Raw genomic sequence first — 26,100 nt, 5'->3', positions numbered from 1 at the left:
AAATGAAAATGAAAATACAATGGTCCAAAGCCTTTGGAACACAGCAGATATGGTCCTAAGAAGGAAATATAAAGCAACACAGGACTACCTCAAGAAGAAAAATCTCAAATAAACACCCTAACCTAATCCCTAAAGGAGCTAGAAAAAGCACAATAAATGCAGCCTAAGCCAGCAGAAAGAAGGAAATAATAAAGATCAGAACAGAAATAAATGAGATAGAATCTAAAAAAACAATAGGACAGATCAATGAAAGTAGGAGTTGTTTTTTGAAAAAAATAATGCAATTGATAAACTTTAGATTTGTCACCAAGAGAATGAACCCAAATAAATAAAATCACAAATAAGAGAGGAGAAATAACAACCAACACCACAGAAACACAAAAAATTATAAGAAAATATTATGAAAAACTATATGCCAACAAACTGGACAACCTATAAAAAATGGATAAATTCCTAGAAAAATATAGATTACTAAAACTGAAACAAGAAGAAATAGAAAACTTCAAAAGACTAATAACTAGCAAAGAAATTGAATCAGTAATCAAAAACTCCCTATGAACAAAAGTCCAAGAACACATGGAGAGTTCTACCAAACATTTAAAGAAGCATTACTACTATTTACCTCAAACGATTAAAACAAAAACAAAAACAAAAAACAGAAAAAGAAGGAAAATTTCCAAATTCTTTCTATGAGGCCAGCATTACCCCGATATCAAAATCAGATAAAGACTCCACTAAACAAGAGAACTACAGGCCAATAACCCTGATGCACACAGATGCAAAATTTCTCAAGAAAATGTTAGCAAACCTAATTCAGCAATACATAAAAACAATCATTAACGATGATCAAGTGAGATTTATTCCGGAGTTGTAAGGGTGGGTCAGTATTTACAAATTAGTCAATGTAATACATCACATTAATAAAACAAAAGATAAGAACTATATGATCATTTCAATAGATGCAGGAAAAGCATTTGACAAAGTAAAACCTCCATTTATGATAAAACCTCAACAAAGTAGGTTTAGAGGGAACATACTTCAACACAATAAAGGCCATATATGAAAAACCCATAGCTGATATCATCATAAATAGGAAAAACTGAGAGCTTTTCCTGTATGGTCAGGAACAAGGCAGGGATGTCCACTCTCACCACTTTTATTTAACATAGTACTGGAAGTCTTAGCCACAACAATCAGGCAACAAAAAGAAATAAAAGGCATCCAAATTGGCAACTAAAACTTTGATTATTTCCAGGTAACATGATACTATATATACAAAACCTGAAAGACTGCACCAAAAGACTTCTTGACCTGAAAAATGAATTCAGCAAAAATGCAGAATACAAATTCAATGTACAGAAATTTGTTGTGTTGCTATACACCAATATTGAAGCAGCAGAAAGACAAATTAAGGAATCAATCCCATTTAAAATTGCACCAAAAACTGTGAGATACCAAAAATAAACCTAACGAAAGAGGGAAAAGACCAGCACTTTGAAAAATATAAAACGCTAATGAAAGAAATTGAAAATGATATAAAGAAATGGAAAGACATTCCATGCTTTTGGATCAGAAGAACAAATATTTTGAAAATGTCCACACTACTCAAAGCAATCAACTCATTTAATGCAATCTCTATCAAAGTGCCAACAGCTTTTTTCACAGAGCTAGAACAAATAATCCTAAAATTTGTATGGAACCACAAAAGACCCCAAATTTTGCACCTGAAACTGATTTTACACTGTATGTTAACTAACTGGAATTTAAATAAAAACTTTAAGAAAGGAGACACAAATAAAGTTACATAAATTTTTATAAAGAAATACAATAAAAAACTACATATCACAATCTATGAGATATATTTAAAGCAGTGATCAGAGGCATATTTGGAGTACTAAATATTTTTTTGATTAATAATGAAAATAAATGAATTAAAATATGTTTTCAAAAAACTACAAAACAGGAAACAACTGAATAAACAAAAAAAAGCACAAGGGAAGAAATAATATTAAAGCAGAAATTAATGAAATGCAAAATTTAAAAAATCAAAATTCTGCTTTTTAAAATAGAGAAACTAAAAAAAAAATAAAAAAATAAAAAAATAAAAAATAAAAAAAAATAAAATAGAGAAACTACAGCTGATAAAGCAAGAGAGGGCGCAAATATACAGAATAATAAATGACAAAGGAAAAATAACCATTGAAATAGAAAAGGAAAATTAAATACATTGTTTTGCAAACCTTTATGCAAATAAATTGAAAGTCTACATGAAACAGATAATTTCCTAGAGAAACACAGATGATCAAAATTCTGATGTTAGTGTTAGAAAGCTTAAATTAGCCAATTTTCAAAGAAGAAATAGAGAAAGTTATTAAGAATTTACTCCTAGGAGGTGTCTGGGTGGCTCAGTCAGTTAAGCAATGGACTTTGGATTTCTGCTCAGGTCATGATCTGTGTTGTGAGATCAAGTCCCGCTTAAGAGTCTTTCTCTCTCTTCCATGGCCAGAGGCCCTAGGAATATTACCTTTGAGCCTGGGGACAAGTCTGTGGAGGCCCTCCCCATTCACTGGATTCTCTGGAGAATCACTGGAGGTGGCAGATGGGGTCTCAAGCTGGCGAGGGTTCAAGGCTATTTGGACAAGGTGACACCAGGGGAGTAGAAGACCGAGGAGGAGAAAGGGAGCAGTGTTAAGTGGGGGCAAAGGCAAGGTGGGGCTGGGGCTGAAAGCTTTTTGGGTTCCTCTGCTGACAAGATGGGGTAGGAGAGAGGTAGGTGGGGTGATTTCTCTGGCTGGGCCCAGTTTTAACAGGGGTGATCAACCCCACACAAGCTCTCCTCTCAGCCTTTCATTGATTCCTGGTGAACCCCAGGTGGGTGGGAGGTGCACTAGATCTCCCTCAGACTCTGGACCCAGCTAACACCAACCTCCCTGCCAGGGCTCCCAAACAAAGAGCTTTCCCCTCCAGCTCCTCACCCCAAACTGGTCCCTAACACTAAATCCAGCTTTGCCTCCTTGCAACCAGCACCCAGCTCCCTCACTGTGAAGCTGAGTGTTGGAATCCAGGCTGACAAACTCTCAAGACCCATTTTCATGCTGTCAAAGTTAACGTTACAGCCTCCATCCCACCCCAGCACTGCTCCTTCACCCCACAATATGGGACTTTGCCAGTATCCACCTGTATCTTTTCTTTCTTTAGAGATTTCCAGGGAGGACAAGAAGGGGGGAGGGGAGGGAAACTTTTTGATAACAGTTGTGGTTTTATTGTGTCCAATGCATCAATAAATGAATTCAAGCCCGAAAAAAAAAAGAGTCTCTCTCTCTCTCCCTCTCCTTCTGCCACTCTTCCCCACACTGATCTCTCCAAAAAAAAAAAAAAAAAAAAAAAAGTATTACCCCTAAGAAGCACCACTCAAATGGTAGTACAGGTGAATTCTAGTAACCTCAAAAATCAGATAGTACCAATTTTCTACAAATTATTCAAGAGCATTTAAGAGGAATAAACATTCCTTAACCCCTTTTATGAAGCAAGTATAACATTGACAATTAAGGTGTAGATACAAAAAGAAGAAAATATTGGTAAACATCCAATAATACATTTAGAAACAAATAAACTGTTACCAAGTGGGATTTGTTTATTTCATTAATACAAGATTGGTTCTATATTAGGGATTTCATTTATATCATTCACCATACTAATATAGTTAAGGACAAATACCATGTGATTATCACCATAGACACTAAACAAACCTGTGGGGAAAAAAATTCAACACCCATTCATGTTTTTAAAAAGGGGGGAAAAAAACCTCAAGAAAATAGGAATCCGGGCAGCCTGGGTGGGGTGGCTCAGCGGTTTAGTGCCGTCTTCCGCCCAGGGCCTGATCCTGGAGACCCGGGATTGAGTCCCACATCAGGCTCCCTGCATGGAGCCTGCTTCTCCCTCTGCCTGTGCCTCTGCCTCTCTCTCTCTATCTCATGAATAAATAAATAAGTAAAAATCTTTAAAAAATAGGAATCAGGCAATGTCTGATGAATTCTTAATGCTAATATTTTATTAATAGGGTACCACTAGAGGTTTTCCATTAAGGTCAAGAAGAACACTACCTCATTTCTATTCAATCCTGTACTATATATTAGTTGACTAGAGAAATCAATTAGATCTATAAGTATGGGTAACAAGAAGGAAAGCCATTTTAATATGGAGATAATATAGTATATCTATACAAACAAAAAGTCCCATAGAGACAATGACAAATTAATGTAAGCAATAAAAGAAATCAATAAGGTAAAAAGTTAACATTCAAATATCAAGTCTTTATACATACAAACATACATACATGCCCCACATAAACCAGTTGGAGGACACATTTGTAGAAAACATCTTATCTGCAATAGCAACAAAAAAGATTAAATGCATAGGAATAAACTTAATAAGAACATCTATATAAGGAAATTTTTTTAGGTTTTTATTTAAATTCCAGTTAGTTAACATATAGTGTAATATTGGTTTGAGGGGTACAATATAGTGACTCAACACTTCCTTACAACATCTTACGCTCATCATAAGTGCATTCTTTATTTCCAATTATCTATTTAACCCCTCCCCCGCACATCTCTCCTAACTCTCAGTTTGTTCCCTATAGGTAAGAATCTGTTTCTCGGTTTGTCTCCTTCTCTCTCACTTTTTTGTATAAAACATTCCTGAAGGACACAGAGGAAACCTGAATAAATGAAAAGGTGTTCTCTGTCCTTTGACAGAATAACTCAACAGTTTTAAAAATGTCAATTCTCCCTAAGCTAATGTATAATTTTAATACAATCTCAAAAATATCAGCAAACACTTTTATGCAGTTAGACAAGTTGATAATGAAATTCGTATACTTAAAAAAAATGCAAGAATAACCAGGATATAAGTGATGAAAGAGAAAACCTGTGAGAGGGGGGTAATGATACCAGCCATTGAAGTATACTATAAAGCCCATGTAATGATAACATTGTGGGACTGGTACATGAATAGACAACAGCATCATAGAATATAAAAGAAAACCTCAAAATATGCCCAAGAACATGTGGAAATATTAATATATAATAAAAGGGCATGTAAAATCACTGGGGCAAAGAGACATTTAATAAATGCTGCTGGAACAACTGAGACATTTGGGGAAAAAAGAAAAGATCTGTATCACATATTATACACAAAAATAAACAATAAAATCATCCAGGATGTGGGAGGAACCCAACTTCAAATACAAACAACAGAGTAACTATATCACAGTTACAACAGATTAACTATATTAACTATATTACAAATGATTAACCTCACTCATGAGATGAAGAACATAGCTAAACTAAGAAATCTGGGAAAACAGTATTTTGATTGCATCCTCCAAGGCTAAAGACAAAAAGAACTGGTCATAAACACATATTAGCAAATCTGTTTCTAACAAGTGTATTGTTTCACATTTTTCCAACTACTTTATACATACACCAGAAATGAACAAACAAGCAAATATTGTAGATAATGAAAACTAGGTCAGAGAAAGAAGTTATAAATAAAGCTAGAATGGATTGAAATCAGAATTATCAGTCTGAGCTCCTAAATTTTATACATCTATACATATAGGTAGACACAGAAATGAATATAGCTATATCTGTAAGTATGGGCATATATATATATATGTATATATAAAATATTTCCTACCTTTGTCGATGGAGAGGGCCTAGCATCAATGAAACCCCAGTAGCAATTAACACAGATTGAAGTATTAGGTTTTTTTTAATTTTTATTTATTTATGATAGGCACACAGTGAGAGAGAGAGAGAGGCAGAGACACAGGCAGAGGGAGAAGCAGGCTCCATGCACCGGGAGCCCGATGTGGGATTCGATCCCGGGTCTCCAGGATCGCGCCCTGGGCCAAAGGCAGGCGCCAAACCACTGCGCCACCCAGGGATCCCGAAGTATTAGTTTCTAAATGTCATTCTTCAAGAAAGGAAATGGGGCTCCTTAAAGAAATAGCTGGATTCCAGGAATGTGGTGAGGGAAAAAAAAAACACAAGGTGAATATGAAAGCCTTATTATGCCATTAAGGAAAGAAGTACATAAAAATGGATAGGGTTGGGACGCCTGGGTGGTTCAGGGGTTGAGCACCTGCCTTCTATCCAGGGTGTGATCCTGGAGTCTCGGGATCAAGTCCCACATCAGGCTTCCTGCATGGAGCCTGCTTCTCCCTCTGCCTATGTCTCTGCCTCTCTCTCTCTCTCTCTCTCTCTCTCTCTGTGTATCTCATGAATAAATAAATAAATAATCTTAAAAAAAGGATAGGGTCATTTTGAAAGAACACAGAACCAACCAAAAGGAGTTCCCAATGACCAAAGCTGGTCATGTGAGGAGTTCCCAATGACCAAAGCTGGAATGATGTGAGGAATAAAATAAACAGTTATATAATTTGATTATAACTCATGTGCAACATATTCATGAGTCAATATTTATATAAATTATTTGAATCAATAATTTGAAATATATTTTATAAAATAATCTTTATAAATTATTTTAAAACTTATAAAATAAATAAATGAAGGAGAAAAAACAGCTTTTCAGGAGAATTCCAATAAATAAAAGTAGTAGAAATGAGGAAATTGAAAGTCATCAATAGGTAATAATTGTTGTAGGCAAGATCCCCAGATGGATTCTAAAAGTAGTGAGTAAAGGTCTGAGAAGAAAGAGAATATCTTGGTGTGCCTGGATGGCTCAGCAGTTGAGTGTCTGCCTTCAGCTCAGGGTGTGATCCTGGAGTCCTAGGATCAAGTCCCACATTGGGCTCCCTGCATGGAGCCTGCTTCTCCCTCTGCCTATGTCTCTGCCTCTCTCTCTGCGTGTCTCTCATGAATAAATAAATAAGATCTTTTTTTAAAAAAGAAGAAAGAGAATATCTTTATACTCAAAGTATTTACTATACAGTATTTATTACTTACAAATGGGAAAAAACACCATTACAATGGAGCAACACAATTGCCACCACCTTAATCAAGTGATCAAGATGAATATGATTAGTAATATAACATAAGAACATCACGTGCCCCATGACATGATGGATGGAAAGGGAACAAAATTACTTATGCAGTATAGTGTGTAAGACGTAAAATTAAATCTCAATCATATGTATGCCTTGACATCTGGAGAAAACCCAGAAGGCCTCAAATGGCCTAACCACATGTTCTCCTCCCTATTGTGCTCCCACAAATAAGACCCCTTAAGCAAAGAACCCTCCTTATCATGGGAACTAAGGTACAGTGCCTGCTTATCCCTGAATAATGGGGTTTTAGTTCCCCACCAGAATTATTCAAACAAACCAATCATAACTTTCCATGTAAACCAAGAGTCACTCCATTCCTCCTGCTATTACAAAACTGCCTCCCCACAGCCCCAATTGTTCACTCTCTTCCAGAGTGTAACCTGCAAGGCTCTACCCGACATGTAGTGTCCTCGTCCCCAACACTATGAGTAAATGTTACTGATAACCTTCATGAATCCCATCTGTCCAGTGTTGTGTCATGTGCTCAGCAAGTCCCACAACAATAGAGTAGAAATGTCTCCATCATCAGTGGGGTGAAGGGGAAGAGAATAAAGGAGATATTCTTGCCAAAAATGTATAACTTCAATCTAATCATAAGAAAACATGAGACAAATCCAAATTGACAGATATTCTGTAAAATACCAGTATCTTCAAAATGTGAGGGCTGTGAAAGACTCAGAGACTGACAAACTGTCAGCCTTAAGGAGACTAAGTAGAAATGACAGCCGAATGCAATGTGGTATCCTGAATGGATCCTGGAATAGATAAAGGACAGATCATTGGGACAACTGGTGAAATGCAAATAAAGTATGTGGATTTGTTGATAGTACTGCATCAGTGTTAATTTCATAGTTTTTATATAATTTTTCTAATTTAACATTAGGGAAATCTCAGTGAAAACTTTATGTGCTATTTTTTACAACATTTCTGTAAGTCTAAAATTATTTCAAAATTAAAAATTATAAAGATAAAATCAAGGGTTAAAAGAAGGGTTATTCTGTAAATGACACTGTTTAATAACAATCTAACCAACTAAAATATAGTTAGGAGGATAATTAGAAAGATGGACAAATGCTCATATCACATCATCCATTAAAAATGAATTCAAGGGGATCCCTGGGTGGCGCAGCGGTTTAGCGCCTGCCTTTGGCCCAGGGCGCGATCCTGGAGACCCGGAATCGAATCCCACGTCGGGCTCCCGGTGCATGGAGCCTGCTTCTCCCTCTGCCTGTGTCTCTGCCTCTCTCTGTGATGACTATCATAAATAAATAAATAAAAATTTTAAAAAAATGAATTCAAACTGCTTTAGAGGGTCCATTATAAGAAATAAAACTGCAGTCATCTCCAAGATTAGATGAATATCTATTTGCTTTTTAGATAAAAAAGCATTTTTAAGTATAAAATAAATGAAATGCAAGTCAGAAATATATATAATTCACTATTTACAATTTAAAGCCTAGGATATCAAAACTAAGTGCATTAAAAAAAAACTAAGTGCAAGCAAAACTAAGATGCAAAGGAGAATTACAATTTTTTTGAAGAAGAGGGAAAAAAAGAGAAACGCTTCCGGGGGCGGGGTTTAAAGAGAGAACATGAAATGATTAGCCACACAACTAAAGTGAATCATACGTTAGGATGAGGGATGCACAGAGGATGGAGAGGAAAGTGGAAAACTGAGTAATCCAACTGGATTTTTTGTTTTAATTCCCTCAACCTTAACGGTGGGTAAATTAAGTGAATATAGGTTAATTTATAGAAAGGCTACTGCTGGGCAGCCCGGGTGGCTCAGTGGTTTAGCGCCAGTTTCAGTTACGGGTGTGGTCCTGGAGACCCAGGATCGAGTCCCACGTCAGGCTCTCCGCATGGAATGGAGCCTGCTTCTCCCTTTGCTGTGTCTGTGCCTCTGTGTGTGTGTGTCTCTCATGAATAAATAAATATAATTTTTTTAAAAAAGGCTTTCTCTTTTAAAAAAAGAAAGGATACTGCTGTAATTTACCTAATTAGAAGAAGAATTGGAAAAAACTTGGGTGCGATCCAAGACCTCAGCAGCAGGAGCCTTTTTCTTCCTCTCGAGAACGTGCCAGAAACAAGACCCAGTCTTGGTAACGATCGGCATTTTAATGGTTCCTTCCCAAAGTTAAACTAGCTGGAAGAGGACTTCAATTGGCAGAGCTTAGTTCACATGACCCCTGTGACTCAATTAGCTGTATTGGAAAGCGGGGCTAGACTTCTGACCCGCCCTGAGAAATGGAGCTCAGTTCAGTTCCACAAAGTGAAAGGGTCACGATTACACATGCTCACTCCACCTGCTTGCATCTGTCTCCTTGGGTGGAAAGCACGGCACAATGTGTCTGCACCTGTTCAGAGTTTCTATCAGGCCAGGTATCAAACCCAGGGAACTAATGTCCAAATTTACTGGGTACACAGAAGGGGATAACTTTAAAATGGCAGGTTTTTTTAAATAAATTTATTTTTTATTGGTGTTCAATTTGTCAACATACGGAATAACACCCAGTGCTCATCCCGTCAAGTGCCCCCCTCAGTGCCCGCCACCCAGTCACTTCCACCCCCCCCACCTCCCCTTCTACCACCCCTAGTTCGTTTCCCAGAGTTAGGAGTCTTTCATGTTCTGTCTCTCTTTCTGGTATTTCCCACTTATTTTTTTCTCCTTTCCCCTTTATTCCCTTTCACTATTTTTTATATTCCCCAAATGAATGAGACCATATAATGTTTGTCCTTCTCGGATTTAAAATGGCAGTTTGATGGGCAGCCCCGGTGGCGCAGTGGTTTAGCATCGCCTGCAGCCCAGGGTGTGATCCTGGAGACCCCGGATTGAGTCCCATTTTGGGCTCCCTGCTTCTCCCTCTGCCCGTGTCTCTGCCTCTCTCTCTGAATGAATAAATAAATATTTTTTAAAATGGCAACTTGATGACAAAAAGCTGTCAGATATTAGTGTCTCAGGTGTTCTGATATATTAACGAGTCAGATTTTCACCAAAAATGGGGAAAATATGTTCTGACCTCTGTGCAGTGACATCTGACAAAAGCGGAACAAAAGAGAAAACTTCAACTCAATAAAAGTCCTATCAATTACAAGAATAGCTAATATTTTTTAAGTTTCCTTCACCCCACACTCCTAATTCCACGTCTTCCCTATTTGTTTCTTTTTCTTTCCCACATTATTTACCACCTTCTGGAATACAATATATTTTATTCATACGGTTTTTTTTTAAGTTGTCCATCTCCTGTGGTGCAACAATATGAATTCCAGGAGAGCATTAATGTACCCTAAATGCCTATAGTAGTTCAAGGATCAATGGATACTTAAATATTTGTTGAATGAATAAGTAACTTTTTCTCCAGCCACACTAGCCTCTTTTTCTATTCTCTAACACTAACTCACTAGGCATGTTTCCATGACTTTCTATGTGCTTTTCTGTAATCGCCTACCTTCAGATATCCTTATAACCACCTTCCTTACTTAATTCATATTTCTGATCACCTTATGACACAAATCTTACTCTTCTTCATAACACTTAGCATGTGATCATAGTTTCATTTTTTTTACTTTGCTTTAGCTTTTTGCTTTGTTTTTCATTTTTTTTTCTTTAACAATTCTTTATTTTATCCTAATTTCAGGTAAAGAAGTAGACAGGCCAGGACTGTTATAATTTTTGCAGTACAGTGTCATCTTTCAGTATATGGGATAATGGCACCAGGTACCTTAAGATTGGATCTCTGGCTTTATGGCTTTAGCACCTAGTAGCTTCATGACCTTGGATAGATATATTAACTCTTCCAAGATTTTATTATCCATCCTTAAAGTGAGAATAGCAAGTAATGTGACTTCCTAAGGCTATTGGTGGGTGTTAGTGTTCATTCAGATAACACATAATAATTACCAATGACTTTAAGTTATCAGAATTGAGTGTGAGGAGATCTGCAGTTCTTCTCAGTTTCTATTTCTTAAAGCTATTTTGTGATTTCCAAGAAGTCACCTTAAATCACACTGTGCTTTAGATTGTGCTTCTGTCAAAAGGAATAAGCCCTGACAATACTATTTACCATAAGTGGTTTAAGATATAAATCTTTAATTCATCATGAACTCTGTATCACTTTTTTAATGGGTGATAGTTGAAGTGCTTAGAGTGTCCAGAAAAAAAAATCCTAAAAATATCCCACACAGGGATAATGAGCAAGCCTGTTATTCCTCCCTCAAAAGATGGAACATTTGCCCAGCCTAATGTCAAATACTGCATAGAGAATCCTGAACAGAAAACAATTGAGAAGTCATATTGGAGTTCCACTTGGATTGAGGGGAACTCCCCAGGGTCTTGATGTATCAGAACCAGCAGAGACTTTTCAAAAGCAGAATTTTAAGGGAATTTTTTTCTTTTTTCTCTCATATCCCCTAAACAAATCTTGAAGCTTCTCTATCATATTTTTAATTTGCTAAGGATATAATTTCTCATATATTGTACATTTTATATGTGCTTTAAAAAGGCACCTTTTTAAAAATCTTGGTACCACAAATATAGTTTAGTCAATTTATGGAAAATGTTCAGTACACTACTCAGTTGGAAAATTAGTCTGATTAGAATTACTTTTGATAAGAAAAAGTATGATTTAATTTTTTAGTTTCAAGCTCTGTATGGTATCTTTCTTCTGAATCCTAAATCGAATACTGGTAGGTGGATAGTAAGATACCTGACACAAGAAATTCACTTTGCTGCCTCAAAACTATCATTCAGGATCTATGCAATTTCAATAATCCGTATACTAGATATTTCTTCCCCTGGATGGATGCAGCATAGATTCAGAATGAATTAGATAAGTGTCTTTTGTAAAAAATATATTTTAAAGATATTTTTAACATTTTATTTTGAGATGATTGTAGATCCACATATAGTTGTTTTTTTAATAGAACATGCTTCCTTTTTATTTTTATTTTTTAAATTTTATCTATTTATTCGTGAGAGACAGAGAGAGAGAGAGAGAGAGAGAGAGAGAGGCAGAGACACCAGCAGAGGGAGAAGCAGACTCCATGCAGGGAGCCTGATGTGGGACTCGATCTGGGGCCTCCAGGATCATGCTCTGGGCTGAAGGGGGCACTAAACCGCTGAGCCACCCGGGCTGCCCAAGATCCACATAATTCTTAGAGAAATAATGCTTAGAAATCCAATGTACAATTTATCCAATTTTCGCCATGATAATATATTACAAAATTATAGTATAATATCAGAACCAAGATACTGAAATTGATAATATCCATTGCTCTTATTTATATTGTTCCAGTTTTGGGACACCTGGGTGGCTCAGCCATTTCGCATCTGCTTTTGGCTCAGGGCCTGATCCTGGGTCCCGGGATTGAGTCCCACATTGGGCTCCCTGCGAGGAGCCTGCTTATCCCTCTGCCTGTGCTTCTGTCTCTCTCTGTCTTTCATGAATAAATTAAAAAATTTAAAAAAATAGATTGTTCCAGTTTCACTTAGAGTGTGTATACTTATTTCTGTGCAGTTTTATCAAACATGTAGATCCATGTATCCAGCACAATAGACAAGACTCTAAATAATTCCAAAACTACAGTGATCTCCCTAGTGTTATCATTTTACAATCACACCTATCTTCCTTCTAGAATAATTACTCATACCTAATCACTGGAAACTACTAAACTATCTTCATTTCTAAATTTTTGTCATTTCAAAAATCTTCTATAAACGGAATCATAAAATATGTAAGTTTTAGGATTGGCTTTTTTTCCCCCAGGCACCATAATTCCGTGCCAATCCATCAAAGTGTTTGCAGGTGTCAAGAGCTTATTACTTTTTGAGTAGTACTACATGATATGGATATACCACGGTTTGTTTCACTCATTCAAGGACATTTGAGTTTTTCAAGTCAGTCATTGACTTACAAATAAAGTTACTGTGAACAATTGTATAGAAGATTCTTTATGAAATTAAGCTTTTAATTCTCTGGTCTAAATGCCCGCAAGTGAGATTTCTGGCTTATATATGTTAAGGTCATGTTTAATTTTAAAGAAATCTCCATGCTATTTTACAGAGTGGATAAAACTATTTTACATTCCCACCAGAAATGTATAGGCTTCCCTCCACATCCTTGCCAGCATTTGGTGTTATCATTTCTTTTATTTTAGTTATTCTAATATGTATGTAGTGATATTCTCACTGAAGTCTTAATTTCCATCTTTCTAATGACTAATGATGTTGAAGATATTATATACTGTGCTTATTTGCCATCTATATATATGCTTTGGTGAAATTTTTGCTATCTTTTGCCCATTTTCTACTTGGATTCTTTGGTTGTTGATTGTTGAGTTTTATGAGTTAATTTCATTTTCTAGATAGTAGTCTTTTGTTGGATACATGGCTTTCAAATTGTAGCTTGTACTTTCATTCCTTCATAGAATCTCTCACTGAGAAAAGTTTTTAATTTAGATGAGGTATGATTTATTGATTTTTAAAAATGGGTTCTTTGATGTCAAATTGTAGAACTTTGCCTAGGCCTAGATCCAGATTTTCTCCTATGACATTTCCTGAAATTATTATAGTTTTACATTTTACATTTAAGTCTGTGACATATTAAGTTTTAGTTCTATATTCTTTTCTACTGATATATGTGTCTATACCTCTGCCAATGCCACATTATCCTGATTGTGATAGTTATATAGTAAGATTAACATCAAATGAAATGATTCTTTTTACTTTATTATTCTTTATCAATTATGTTTTAGCTATTCTATATACATTTTAGAATAAGGTTCTCTACATCTGTATTGTATGGATGGAGTTTTCTGTGATTTGTCCTGCATAACCGGCCATCCTGACCTACATGTACACAGGCAAGCTAAAGAATGTTGTTTGTGAGACTAGTGCTGCATAAATTACTTTGGGAGCCTGATTTGTAGACATCAGCTGGCCTCCAGGTCAGAATTGGCTCTTCTGGTCTGGACGTCAAGAGCTGTAAATCTTGCCTTACATCTCCTCTTGCTGCAGTCTGGGCTGGCCCCCCGGAATGGAATCTGGGAGGGGAGGCAGGCACACATAGCCCAGGCTCCTTGAATATGTTAAGACATGATAATGTAGGAAGGCAGCTCGCTTCAAACTGCACATAGGCAACAAATGTGTAACTTCAGACCTCATCATTTGCCCTATAAATACACGGGGATGGTCATTTAGAGGTCTCACCTGAGGGGAGGATGAATGAGCAAGGTTGGATGTTGTAAGTACCTTATTTGATGTGACTCTGTCTTATTCTCCTTTACTGCTTACTGTTGCTCTCACTGATGAATAGATTTCACTTTTCTTCTATTTTCAATAGGTTTTTATTTTATAATATCGATAAAGTGTTTTTTCCTATTTAAAACTGAAAGCATAGGAGGAGGGGCAAGATGGCTGAAGAGTAGGGTCCCCAAATCACCTGTCCCCACCAAATTACCTAGAAAACCTTCAAATCATCCTGAAAATCTACGAATTCGGCCTGAGATTTAAAGAGAGACCAGCTGGAATGCTACAGTGAGAAGAGTTCACGCTTCTATCAAGGTAGGAAGAAGGGGAAAAAGAAATAAAGAAACAAAAGGCATCCAAGGGGGAGGGGCCCGGCGAGGAGCCGGGCTAAGGCCGGGGCGAGTGTCCCCAGGACAGGAGAGCCCCGTCCCGGAGAAACAGGAGCTGCACCAATCTACCCGGGCGGAACGGCGCCCGCAGGGAGTTAGAGCAGGACCCCAGGAGAGCGGGGATGCCCTCAGGCTCCCTGGGACACTAACAGACACCTGCGGCGCACGCAGGAGAGTGCCCAGAGCTCCCTAAAGGGCTGCAGCGCGCACGCATTGACCCGGGAGCAGCTCGGAGGGGCTCGGGTGGCAGCTCCACGGAGAGGCGGCTAAGCGGCCAGGAGCGCGAATCCCAGCAGCGCAGGCCCGGGGACACTGGGCACCTGGACACAGCCCAGGATCCCGGCTCCCCCCGGGACAGGCAGAGGCTGGGAGGGCCCAAGACAGCAAGGACACTCCTGCCCGGAGCTGAGCAGATCAGCAGCCCCGCCCCGGAGCCTCCAGGCCCCTGCAGACAGAGAGCTCCGGAGTTACTGTGGGAGCTGAATCCAGGTTTCCAGAGCTGGCCGCTGCCACTGGGGTTGTTCCTCCTGGGGCCTCATGGGGTAAACAACCCCCACTGAGCCCTGCACCAGGCAGGGGGCAGAGCAGCTCCCCCAAGTGCTAACACCTGAAAATCAGCACAAAAGGCCCCTCCCCCGGAAAGACCAGCTAGAAGGACAAGTTCCAGGGGAAGTCAAAGGATTTAAAGTATACAGAAACAGAAGATATTCCACCATGTTTTTTGTTTTTTGTTTTTTCTTTTTGATTTCTGATTGCTTCCCCACCCTTTTTTTCCCTTTCTTGTTCTTTCTCTTTTTCCTCTCTTTTTTCCTTTTTTTCTTCCTTTTTTCTTTTTTCGTTTTCTATTTCCTTTCCTTCTTTCTCTCATCTCTTTTTCTCCTTTTCCGAATACAACGTGTTTTTGGCCACTCTGCACTGAGCAAAATGACTAGAAGGAAAACCTCACCTCAAAAGAAAGAATCAGAAACAGTCCTCTCTCCCACAGAGTTACAAAATCTGGATTACAATTCAATGTCAGAAAGCCAATTCAGAAGCACTATTATACAGCTACTGGTGGCTCTAGAAAAAAGCATAAAGGACTCAAGAGACTTCATGACTGCAGAATTTAGATCCAATCAGGCAGAAATTAAAAATCAATTGAATGAGATGCAATGCAAACTAGAAGTCCTAACGATGAGGGTTAATGAGGTGGAAGAACGAGTGAGTGACATAGAAGACAAGTTGATGGCAAAGAGGGAAACTGAGAAAAAAAGGGACAAACAATGGAAAGACCATGAAGACAGATTAAGAGAAATAAACGACAGCCTGAGGAAGAAAAACCTATGTTTAATTGGGTTCCCGAGGGCACAGAAAGGGACAGAGAGCCAGAATATGTATTTGAACAAATCATAGCTGAAAACCTTCCTAATCTGGGAAGGGAAACAGGCATTCAGATGCATGAAATAGAGAGATCCCCCCTAAAATCAATAAAAACCATTCAACACCTCGACATTTCATAGTTAAGCTTGCAAATCCCAAAGATAAAGAGAAGATCCTTAAAGCAGCAAGAGACAAGAAATCCCTGACTTTTATGGGGAGAAGTATTAGGGTAACAGCAGACCTCTCCACAGAGACCTGGCAGGCCAGAAAGGGCTGGCAGGATATATTCAGGGTCCTAAATGAAAAGGACATACAACCAGGAATACTTTGTCAAGCAAGGCTCTCATTCAGAATGGAAGGAGAGATAAAGAGCTTCCAAGACAGGCAGGAACTGAAAGAATATGTGACCTCCAAACCAGCTCTGCAAGAAATTTTAAGGGGGACTCTTAAAATACCCCTTTAAGAAGAAGTTCAGTGGAACAATCCACAAAAACAGGGACTGAATAAATATCATGATGACACTAAACTCATATATGTCAATAGTAACTATGAATGTCAACGGGCTTAATGACCCATCAAAAGGCGCAGGGTGTCAGACTGGATAAAAAAGCAGGACCCATCAATTTGCTGTCTATAAGAGACTCAGTTTAGACAGAAGGACACCTACAGCCTGAAAATAAAAGGTTGGAGAACAATTTACCATTCAAATGGTCCTCAAAAGAAAGCAGGGGTAGCCATCCTTATATCAGATAAACTAAAATTTACCCCGAAGACTGTAGTGAGAGAAGAAGAGGGACACTATATCATACTTAAAGGATATATCCAACAAGAGGACTTAACAATCCTCAATATATATGCCCTGAATGTGGGAGCTGCCAAATATTTAAGCCAATTAATAACCAAACTGAAGAAATACTTTGATAATAATACACTTTTACTTGGTGACTTTAATCTAGCTCTTTCTACCCTCGATAGGTCTTCTAAGCACAACATCTCCAAAAAAAACGAGAGCTTTAACTGATACACTGGACCAGATGGACTTCACAGATATCTACAGAACAACACATCCAAACTCAACAGAATACACATTCTTCTCACGTGCACATGGAACTTTCTCCAGAATAAACCAGATACGGGGTCACAAATCAGGACTGAACCAATACCAAAAGACTGGGATCATCCCCTGTATATTCTCAGACCATAATGCCTTGAAATTAGAACTAAATCACAATAAGAAGTTTGGAAGCACTTCAAACACATGGAGGTTAAGGACCATCCTGCTAAAAGATGAAAGGGTCAACCAGGAAATTAAGGAAGAATTAGAAAGATTCCTGGAAACTAATGCGAATGAAGATACAACAGTTCAAAATCTTTGGGATGCAGCAAAAGCAGTCCTAAGGGGGAAATACATCGCCACACAACCATCCATTCAAAAACTGGAAAGAACTCAAATACAAAAGCTAACCTTACACATAAAGGAGCTAGAGAAAAAACAGCAGATGGACCCTACACCCAGCAGAAGAAGAGAGTTAATTAAGATTCGAGTAGAGCTCAAAGAAATCGAGACCAGAAGAACTGTGGAACAGATCAACAAAACCAGGAGTTGGTTCTTTGAAAAAATTAATAAGATAGATAAACCATTAGCCAGCCTTATTAAAAAGAAGAGAGAGAAGACTCAAATTAATAAAATCATGAATTAAAAAAAAATAAAAATAAAATCATGAATTAGAAAGGAGAGATCACTACCGACACCAAGGAAATACAAACGATTTTAAAAACATATTATGAACAGCTAAACGCTAAAATTAGGCAATCTAGAAGAAATGGACGCATTCCTGGAAAGCCACAAACTACCAAACTGGAACAGGAAGAAATAGAAAACCTGAAAAGGCCAATAACCATGGAGGAAATTGCAGCAGTCATCAAAAACCTCCCAAGACACAAGAGTCCAGGACCAGATGGCTTCCCAGGGGAATTCTATCAAACGTTTAAAGAAGAAATCATACCTATTCTACTAAAGCTGTTTGGAAAGATAGAAAGAGATGGAGTACTTCCAAAATCGCTCTATGAGGCCTGCATCACCTTAATTCCAAAACCAGACAAAGACCACACCAAAAAGGAGAATTACAGATCAATATCCCTGATGAACATGGATGCAAAAATTCTCAACAAGATACTAGCCAATAGGATCCAATAGTACATTAAGAAAATTATTCACCATGACCAAGTAGGATTTATCCCCGGGACACAAGGCTGATTCAACACTCATAAAACAATCAATGTGATTCATCATATCAGCAAGGGAAAAACCAAGGACCATATGATCCTCTCATTAGATGCAGAGAAAGTATTTGACAAAATACAGCATCCATTCCTGATCAAAACTCTTCCGAGTGTAGGGATAGAAGGAACATTCCTCAACATCTTAAAAGCTATCTACAAAAAGCCCACAGAAAATATCATTCTCAATGGGAAATACTGGGAGCCTTTACCCTAGGATCAGGAACAAGCCAGGGATGCCCCTCTCACCACTGCTATTCAACATAGTACTGGAAGTCCTCACCTCAGCAATGAGACAACAAAGACACATTAAAGGCATTCAAATTGGCAAAGAACAAGTCAAACTATCCCTCTTAGCCAATGACATGATACTCTACATAGAGTACTCAAAAGCCTCCACCCCAAGATTGCTAGAACTCATACAGCAATTTGGTAGCGTGGCAGGATACAAAATCAATGCCCAGAAATCAGTGGCATTTCTATACACTAACAATGAGAGTGAAGAAAGACAAATTCAGGAGTCAATCCCATTTACAATTGCACCCAAAAGCATAAGATACCTAGAGATAAACCTAACCAAAAAGGTAAAGGATCTATACCCTTATAACTAGAGAACACTTCTGAAAGAAAGTGAGGAAGACACAAAGAGATGGAAAAATATTCCATGCTCATGGATTGGCAGAATTAATATTGTGAAAATGTCAATGTTACCCAGGGCAATTTACACGTTTAATGCAATCCCTATCAAAACACCATGGACTTTCTTCAGAGAGTTAGAACAAATTATTTTAAGATTTGTGTGGAATCAGAAAAGACCCCGAATAGCCAGGGGAATTTTAAAAAAGAAAACCATAGCTGGGGGCATCACAATGCCAGATTTCAGGTTGTACTACAAAGCTGTGGTCATCAAGACAGTGTGGTACTGGCACAAAAACAGACACATAGATCAATGGAACAGAATAGAGAACCCAGAAGCGGACCCTGAACTTTCCGGTCAACTAATATTCGATAAAGGAGGAAAGACTATCCATTGGAAGAAAGACAGTCTCTTCAATCAATGCTGCTGGGAAAATTGGACATCCACATGCAGGAGAATGAAACTAGACCACTCTCTTTCACCATACACAAAGATAAACTCAAAATGGATGAAAGACCTAAATGTGAGACAAGATTCCATCAAAATCCTAGAGGAGAACTCAGGCAACACCCTTTTTGAACTCAGCCACAGTAACTTCTTGCAAGATACATCCACGAAGGCAAAAGAAACAAAAGCAAAAATGGACCATTGGGACTTCATCAAGATAAGAAGCTTTTGCACAGCAAAGGATACAGTCAACAAAACTAAAAGACAACCTACAGAATGGGAGAAGATATTTGCAAATGACATATCAGATAAAGGGTTAGTTTCCAAGATCTATAAAGAACTTATTAAACTCAACACCAAAGAAACAAACAATCCAATCATGAAATGGGCAAAAGACATGAACAGAAATCTCACAGAGGAAGACATAGACATGGCCAACATGCACACGAGAAAATGCTCTGCATCACTTGCCATCAGGGAAATACAAATCAAAACCACAATGAGATACCACCTCACACCAGTGAGAATGGGGAAAATTAACAAGGCAGGAAACCACAAATGTTGGAGAGGATGCGGAGAAAAGGGAACCCTCTTACACTGTTGGTGGGAATATGAACTGGTGCAGCCACTCTGGAAAACTGTGTGGAGGTTCCTCAAAGAGTTAAAAATAGACCTGCCCTACGACCCAGCAATTGCACTGTTGGGGATTTACCCCAAAGATACAGATGCAATTAAATGCCGGGACACCTGCACCCCAATGTTTCTAGCAGCAATGTCCACAATAGCCAAACTGTGGAAGGAGCCTCGGTGTCCATCGAAAGATGAATGGATAAAGAAGATGTGGTTTATGTATACAATGGAATATTACTCAGCAATTAGAAACGACAAATACCCACCATTTGCTTCGACGTGGATGGAACTGGAGGTTATTATGCTGAGTGAAGTAAGTCAATCGGAGAAGGACAAACATTATATGTTCTCATTCATTTGGGGAATATTAATAATCGTGAAGGGAATAGAAGGGAAGGGAGAAGAAATGTGTGGGAAATATCAGAAATGGAGACAGATCATAAAGACTCATAACTCTGGGAAACGAACTAGGGGTGGTGGAAGGGGAGGAGGTCGGGGGGTGGGGGTGAATTCGTGACGGGCACTGAGGAGGGCACTTGACAGGATGAGCACTGGATGTTTTTCTGTATGTTGGTAAATTGAACACCAATAAAAAATAAATCTATTAAAAAATTAAACTTAAAGCATAGCTGTTATGAATCTATTCTTTAGAACAACATCTGTAAAAAACCTTGCTTAGATTTTGATAGAAATTGTGTTAAACTTGTAGATAAATTCAGGGAGAATTTATATCTTTGCTACGTTGAGTCTTCCAGTTATGAACATGCTGTGCCTCTCTCTTTACTTAGGTCTCTGATTTCTTTCATCAGCACTTTGAAATTTAGAGAATACAGATCTTGTACAGGTTTTGTGAGATTTCTATAGAATGTCTTTTCTTTCAAACATTTCTAAATGGTGTGCTTCTCATTGCTGTTTTCACAGCTTTATTGTTCATATATTCAAATATAATTGATCTTTGTGTGTTAATCTTATATTTACCAACTTGCCAAACTCATATATTAGTTCTAGGAGCTATATTTTTGGAGATTTTTTTGAATATTTTATGTAGACAATCATGTCATCTGAAAATAAGACAGTGTAAATTTTTCCAATCTGTATGCCTTTATTTGGAAAGCTTTTAGTCATTATTTCTTCAAATACATTTTATTCCTCCCTCCCTCTCCCTCTTTCTCTGTCTCCCTCTCTTTTCCTCTCTCTCCCTCTCCCCCACTTTCCTTTCTTTCTGAGAATTTGGTCGTATAAATATTAGTCTTTTTGTTACTATGGTTTAACAGTTCCATAGATCCTAATTGTTTTTAGCCTATTTTCTCTGTGTTGTTTACATTGCGTAAATCGTATTGGTCTGCTTTCAAATTCACTGACTCTACCTTTGCCATCTCCATTCTACTGTTCATCCAGTCTAGTGAGGGTTCTTTTAATTTTGTTTTTGTATTTTTGAGATCTATAATTTCCACTTTTTTCTTTCTCACAATTTTGTTTCTCTGTGGAGACTTTCCAGTTTTTCATTTGTTTGAACAAAATTTGTTGTTGATCGTTCAAGCACTTGTATGATGATCGCCTCAAAAATCTTTGTCAAATGATTCACCTCACTGTCAGCATTTGTAGATTGTCCTTTTTAATTCAAGGTGTGATTTTCTTGGTTCTTGGTATCATCCCTTTCTATTGTATCTTGGACATTTTGGATACATTATGAGACTCTGGATCCTATTTAATCTTCATTTCTTGCAGGAGTTTCAGGTATAACATAGAACAGTATGGATTATATGTTCAGATTCCTGTTCTGATAACACCCTGGCAAAAGTGAATTATTAACTCACACTGCCTTGGTGCTAGTTAAACACCCCTGGCATCCCTGTTTAATACTTTTTCCATGAAAGAGAGGCACTGATTCACAATCAGTTGCCGCAGGTTCGGAGTGTAAGTTCATTCCCTCCTGTGCTCTGCTGACACTAGAAAAGAGGAAAGTAAATGACAGACTCAATAATATGTGCCTTCAGGGTTAGGGTCAGAAGCTTAGGTAGCTTTCCACTGGTCTGTGAGAACATTGAGGAAGGAAGGGAAAAGTTGAATGTCAACCAACTCTGTCCCCCACTATTTGGTTCTGTCTTCATAATGGGTAGAGGCTAAGCTCTGAATAGCATCCAGCTCACAAGGTGCAGTAAGAGAGAAGGTGGAGTGCTTTCTACCTCCACCTCAAACTATCTCATTAATGCTGGATGGATTTGGACGTGCAGCTTACCACTGGGCATCATCAACACCACAGATGTGGATAAATGGAATGCCTACTAGTTCTGATCTGCACTGCCTTGTTCAGGGTCACTGATGTTGAGTGGAGTTGTAGGCCTCAGCTTGCCACTAGACCACACTGATACAACCCTGACAAGTGAATTGGATGGTCACCACTTGCTTCACAGAGACAGGGTAGAAGATTAGCTCCCCTCTTGAATTTTGAAACCTTGGGGGTTGGAGTGAGATTTTTTTCCATTGATATTTGTCTGGAGTGAGGGGAAGTTTTGAAAAAAAAAAAAGATTTCTACACTATCCTTTTCCCAGTCCTTTGACTAAGGGAATAGACTTAGAGCTTTGTGTCCACGACTGTTAGTGATTCTGAGTTGGAGGCTCCTGCAGTGTCCTGTCTGGGACAGTTGGGAAGAAATAAGGAAAACTGGGGAGCTCACTCTTGTATTCTTGTAGTTTTGAGGGCACTAACCAGTCCATCTTCTCCTTTCTACATTTCCTAATTTGCTTGTTTACTATGTTATATCCAGGGTGTTTTGATGTAGAGAGACCACTTGGGAGAAATGAAACTACTCAAGCTTGACTGGAACTAGAATTTCCTAGGACATTGATTTAAAGAATTATATTTTGAAGTCTCTCGTGTGCTTAACATCTCTTGATCATCCACAGGATTAGAGAGCAGTTTTTTGATAAGAAAATATAACAAGTTTGCTTTTCCAGTCTTGTGCTTCTTCCTGAAACCCCTGATGCCCAAGCTGCTAGGAACAATGATGAATTCCTTCTGAAATGTGACAGATCAAATTCATTTTCTATGGTTACAGCTTCCCAAGTATGATGCCCATTGAACTCTAAGTCACATTTATTTTTTCAAAAATATGTTTTTCTAAGTAGTGGTGGAATACGAGTTGCAAGCTGGCAAGTTTTGCTTATCTATACCTTCTTTGCAACTGGGAATCTAAAAGGTACAGTCTAATTTGCCGATGGAATTCGTGAAGGAAAATTTCAGCTCCAGAGGAGAGACTGGTTAACTTTTCCTCCAGTTTAGAGACTGGTGTCCTGGTTTTTTTGTATGTTTGTTTTTTGTTTTTTGTTTTTTTGTTTTTGGCTGGGTACAGTATACTTTATTGATGGTACATGACAAGGTAGGGCTCTCCAAGCCCCTCCCCTTCCTCAGGGTCTGGAATGTAAATTGGAGGTCAGGAGATTCTCAGTGTGTTGGGGGATTAAGTTGGGGCAGGAACTCCCCAGTAGCTGAGGGCCTTTCTCTTCCTCTTGTTCTTGCTGCGGCTGGTGGTCCAGGAGGCTCTTACTCCTTGGAGGCCATGTGGACCATGAGGTCCACCACCCAGTTGCTGTATCCGAATTCATTGTCATACCAGGAAATGAGCTTCATGAAGTGGCCATTGAGGGCAATGCCAGCCCCGGCGTCAAAGGTGGAAGAGTGGGTGTCAGTGTTGAAGTTGCAGGAGACAACCTGGTCCTCAGTGTAGCTCAGGATGCCCTTGAAGGGGCCCTCTGATGCCTGCTTCACCACTTCTTGGTGTCGTAGTATTTGGCAGCTTTCTCCAGGCGGCAGGTCAGATCCACAACTGACACGTTGGGGGTGGGGACATGGAAGGATATGCCAGTGAGCTTCCCGTTCAGCTCAGGGAGACCTTGCTCACAGCCTTGGCAGCGCCAGTAGAAGCAAGGATGATGTTCTGGACAGCCCCTTGGTCATCACGCCACAGCTTCCCAGAGGGACTGTCCACGGTCTTCGGGGTAGCAGTGATGGCATGGACGGTGGTCATGAGGCCCTCCACGATGCCGAAGTGGTCATGGATGACTTTGGCTGGAGGAGCCAAGCAGTTGGTGGTGCAGGAGGCATTGCTGACAATTTTGAGGGAGTTGTCAAACTTCTCACGGTTCATGCCCATCACAAACATGAGGGCATCAGCAGAAGGAGCAGAGATGATGACGCTCTTGGCCTTGCCTTTCAAGGGATCCCCAGCCTTCTCCATGGTGGTGAAGATCCCAGTGGGCTCCACAACATACTCAGCACCAGCATCACCCCATTTAATGTCGGCGGATCTCGCTCCTGGAAGATGGAGATGGACTTCCCGTTGATGAAAAGATTCCCGTTCTCAGCCTTGACCATGCCGTGGAATTTGCCGTGGGTAGAATCATACTGGAACATGTACACCATGTAGTTGAGGTCAATGAAGGGGTCATTGATGGTGACAATATCCACTTTGCCAGTTAAAAGCAGCCCTGGTGACCAGGCACCCAATACGGCCAAATCTGTTCACTCTGACCTTCACCATCATATCTCGGGGATGTGGCTGGCACTGCACCAGAAGATGCGGCTGTCTGGATTTGAGGCAAGATGGCAGAAGAGTAGGGTCCCCAAGTCACCTGTCCCCACCAAATTACCTAGAAAACCTTCAAATCATCCTGAAAATCTACGAATTCGGCCTGAGATTTAAAAAGAGAACAGCTGGAATGCTACAGTGAGGAGAGTTCACACTTCTATCAAGGTAGGAAGATGGGGAAAAAAGAAATAAAGAAACAAAAGGCATCCAAGGGGGAGGCACCCCACGAGGAGCCGGGCTAAGGCTGGGGCGAGTGCTCCCAGGACAGGAAAGCCCAGTCCCGGGGAAGCAGGAGTTTCACCAACTTTCCCCGGGTGAAAAGGTGCTCCCAGGGAGTTAGAGCAGGACCTCAGGAGGGCAGGGGATGCCCTCAGGCTCCCTGGGACACTACCAGAGCACCTGCACCCAGGGAGAGTGCCCACGGCAGGACCCAGGAGCAGCTCAGAGGGGCTCAGTTGGCGGCTCCACAGAGAGGGGGCTGCGGGGCTGGGAGCACAAATCCAATAGCGCAGACCTGCGAGCACAGGGCGCCGGGGACACAGCCCAGGATCCGGCCTCCCCCCGGGACAGGCAGAGGCCAGGAGGGCCCAGGACAGCAAGGACGCTCCTGCCCCAAACTGAGCAGATCAGCGGCCCCGCCCCCGGAACATCCAGGGCCGTGCAGGCTAAGAGCTCTGTAGTTACTGCGGGAGCTGAATCCAGGTCTCTAGAGCTGGCCACCACCACTGCGGTTGTTCCTCCTGGGGCCTTACAGGGTAAACAACCCCCACTGAGCCTCACAGTGGCCTCACAGGATAAACAGGTTAAACATCACTCACTGAGCCCTGCACCAGGCAGGGGGCAGAGCAGCTCCCCCAAGTGCTAACACCTGAAAATCAGCAAAATAGGCCCCTCCCCCAGAAGACTAGCTAGAGGGACAGGGGAAAAACAAAGTATTGACCAAGCAGCACTGGAAAGTTCCAGGGGAAGTCAAGGGACTTACAGTATACAGAATCAGAGGATACGCCCCCGTGTTTTTTGTTTTTTTGTTTTTTTTTTCTTTTTGAATTCTGTTTGCTTCCCCCACCTCTTTTTCCCTTTCTTTCTTTTTCTTTCTCTTTTTCTTCACTCTTTTTTTCCTTTTTTCTTCCTTTTTTCTTTCCTTCCTTCTTTCTATTCTCTCCTTTTCTCCTTTTCCCAATACAACGTGTTTTTGGCCACTCTGCACTGAGCAAAATGACTAGAAGGAAAACCTCACCTCAAAAGAAAGAATCAGAAACAGTCCTCTCTCCCACAGAGTTACAAAATCTGGAATACAATTCAATGTCAGAAAGCCAATTCAGAAGCACTATTATACAGCTACTGGTGGTTCTAGAAAAAAGCATAAAGGACTCAAGAGACTTCATGACTGCAGAATTTAGATCCAATCAGGCAGAAATTAAAAATCAATTGAATGAGATGCAATGCAAACT

The 26,100-nt window shown here is 39.6% G+C and overlaps 1 pseudogene; it reads right to left on the bottom strand.

Moving 5' to 3' along the window:
- Nucleotides 1-23,555: 23,555 nt before the first annotated feature.
- Nucleotides 23,556-24,604, bottom strand: LOC140596114 (glyceraldehyde-3-phosphate dehydrogenase-like; annotated as a pseudogene).
- Nucleotides 24,605-26,100: the final 1,496 nt, after the last annotated feature.

The sequence above is a fragment of the Vulpes vulpes genome, chromosome X, assembly GCF_048418805.1.
Source record: "Vulpes vulpes isolate BD-2025 chromosome X, VulVul3, whole genome shotgun sequence".
Taxonomy (NCBI): Eukaryota; Metazoa; Chordata; class Mammalia; order Carnivora; family Canidae; genus Vulpes; species Vulpes vulpes.
This window is presented reverse-complemented; position numbering and strand designations above follow the sequence as displayed.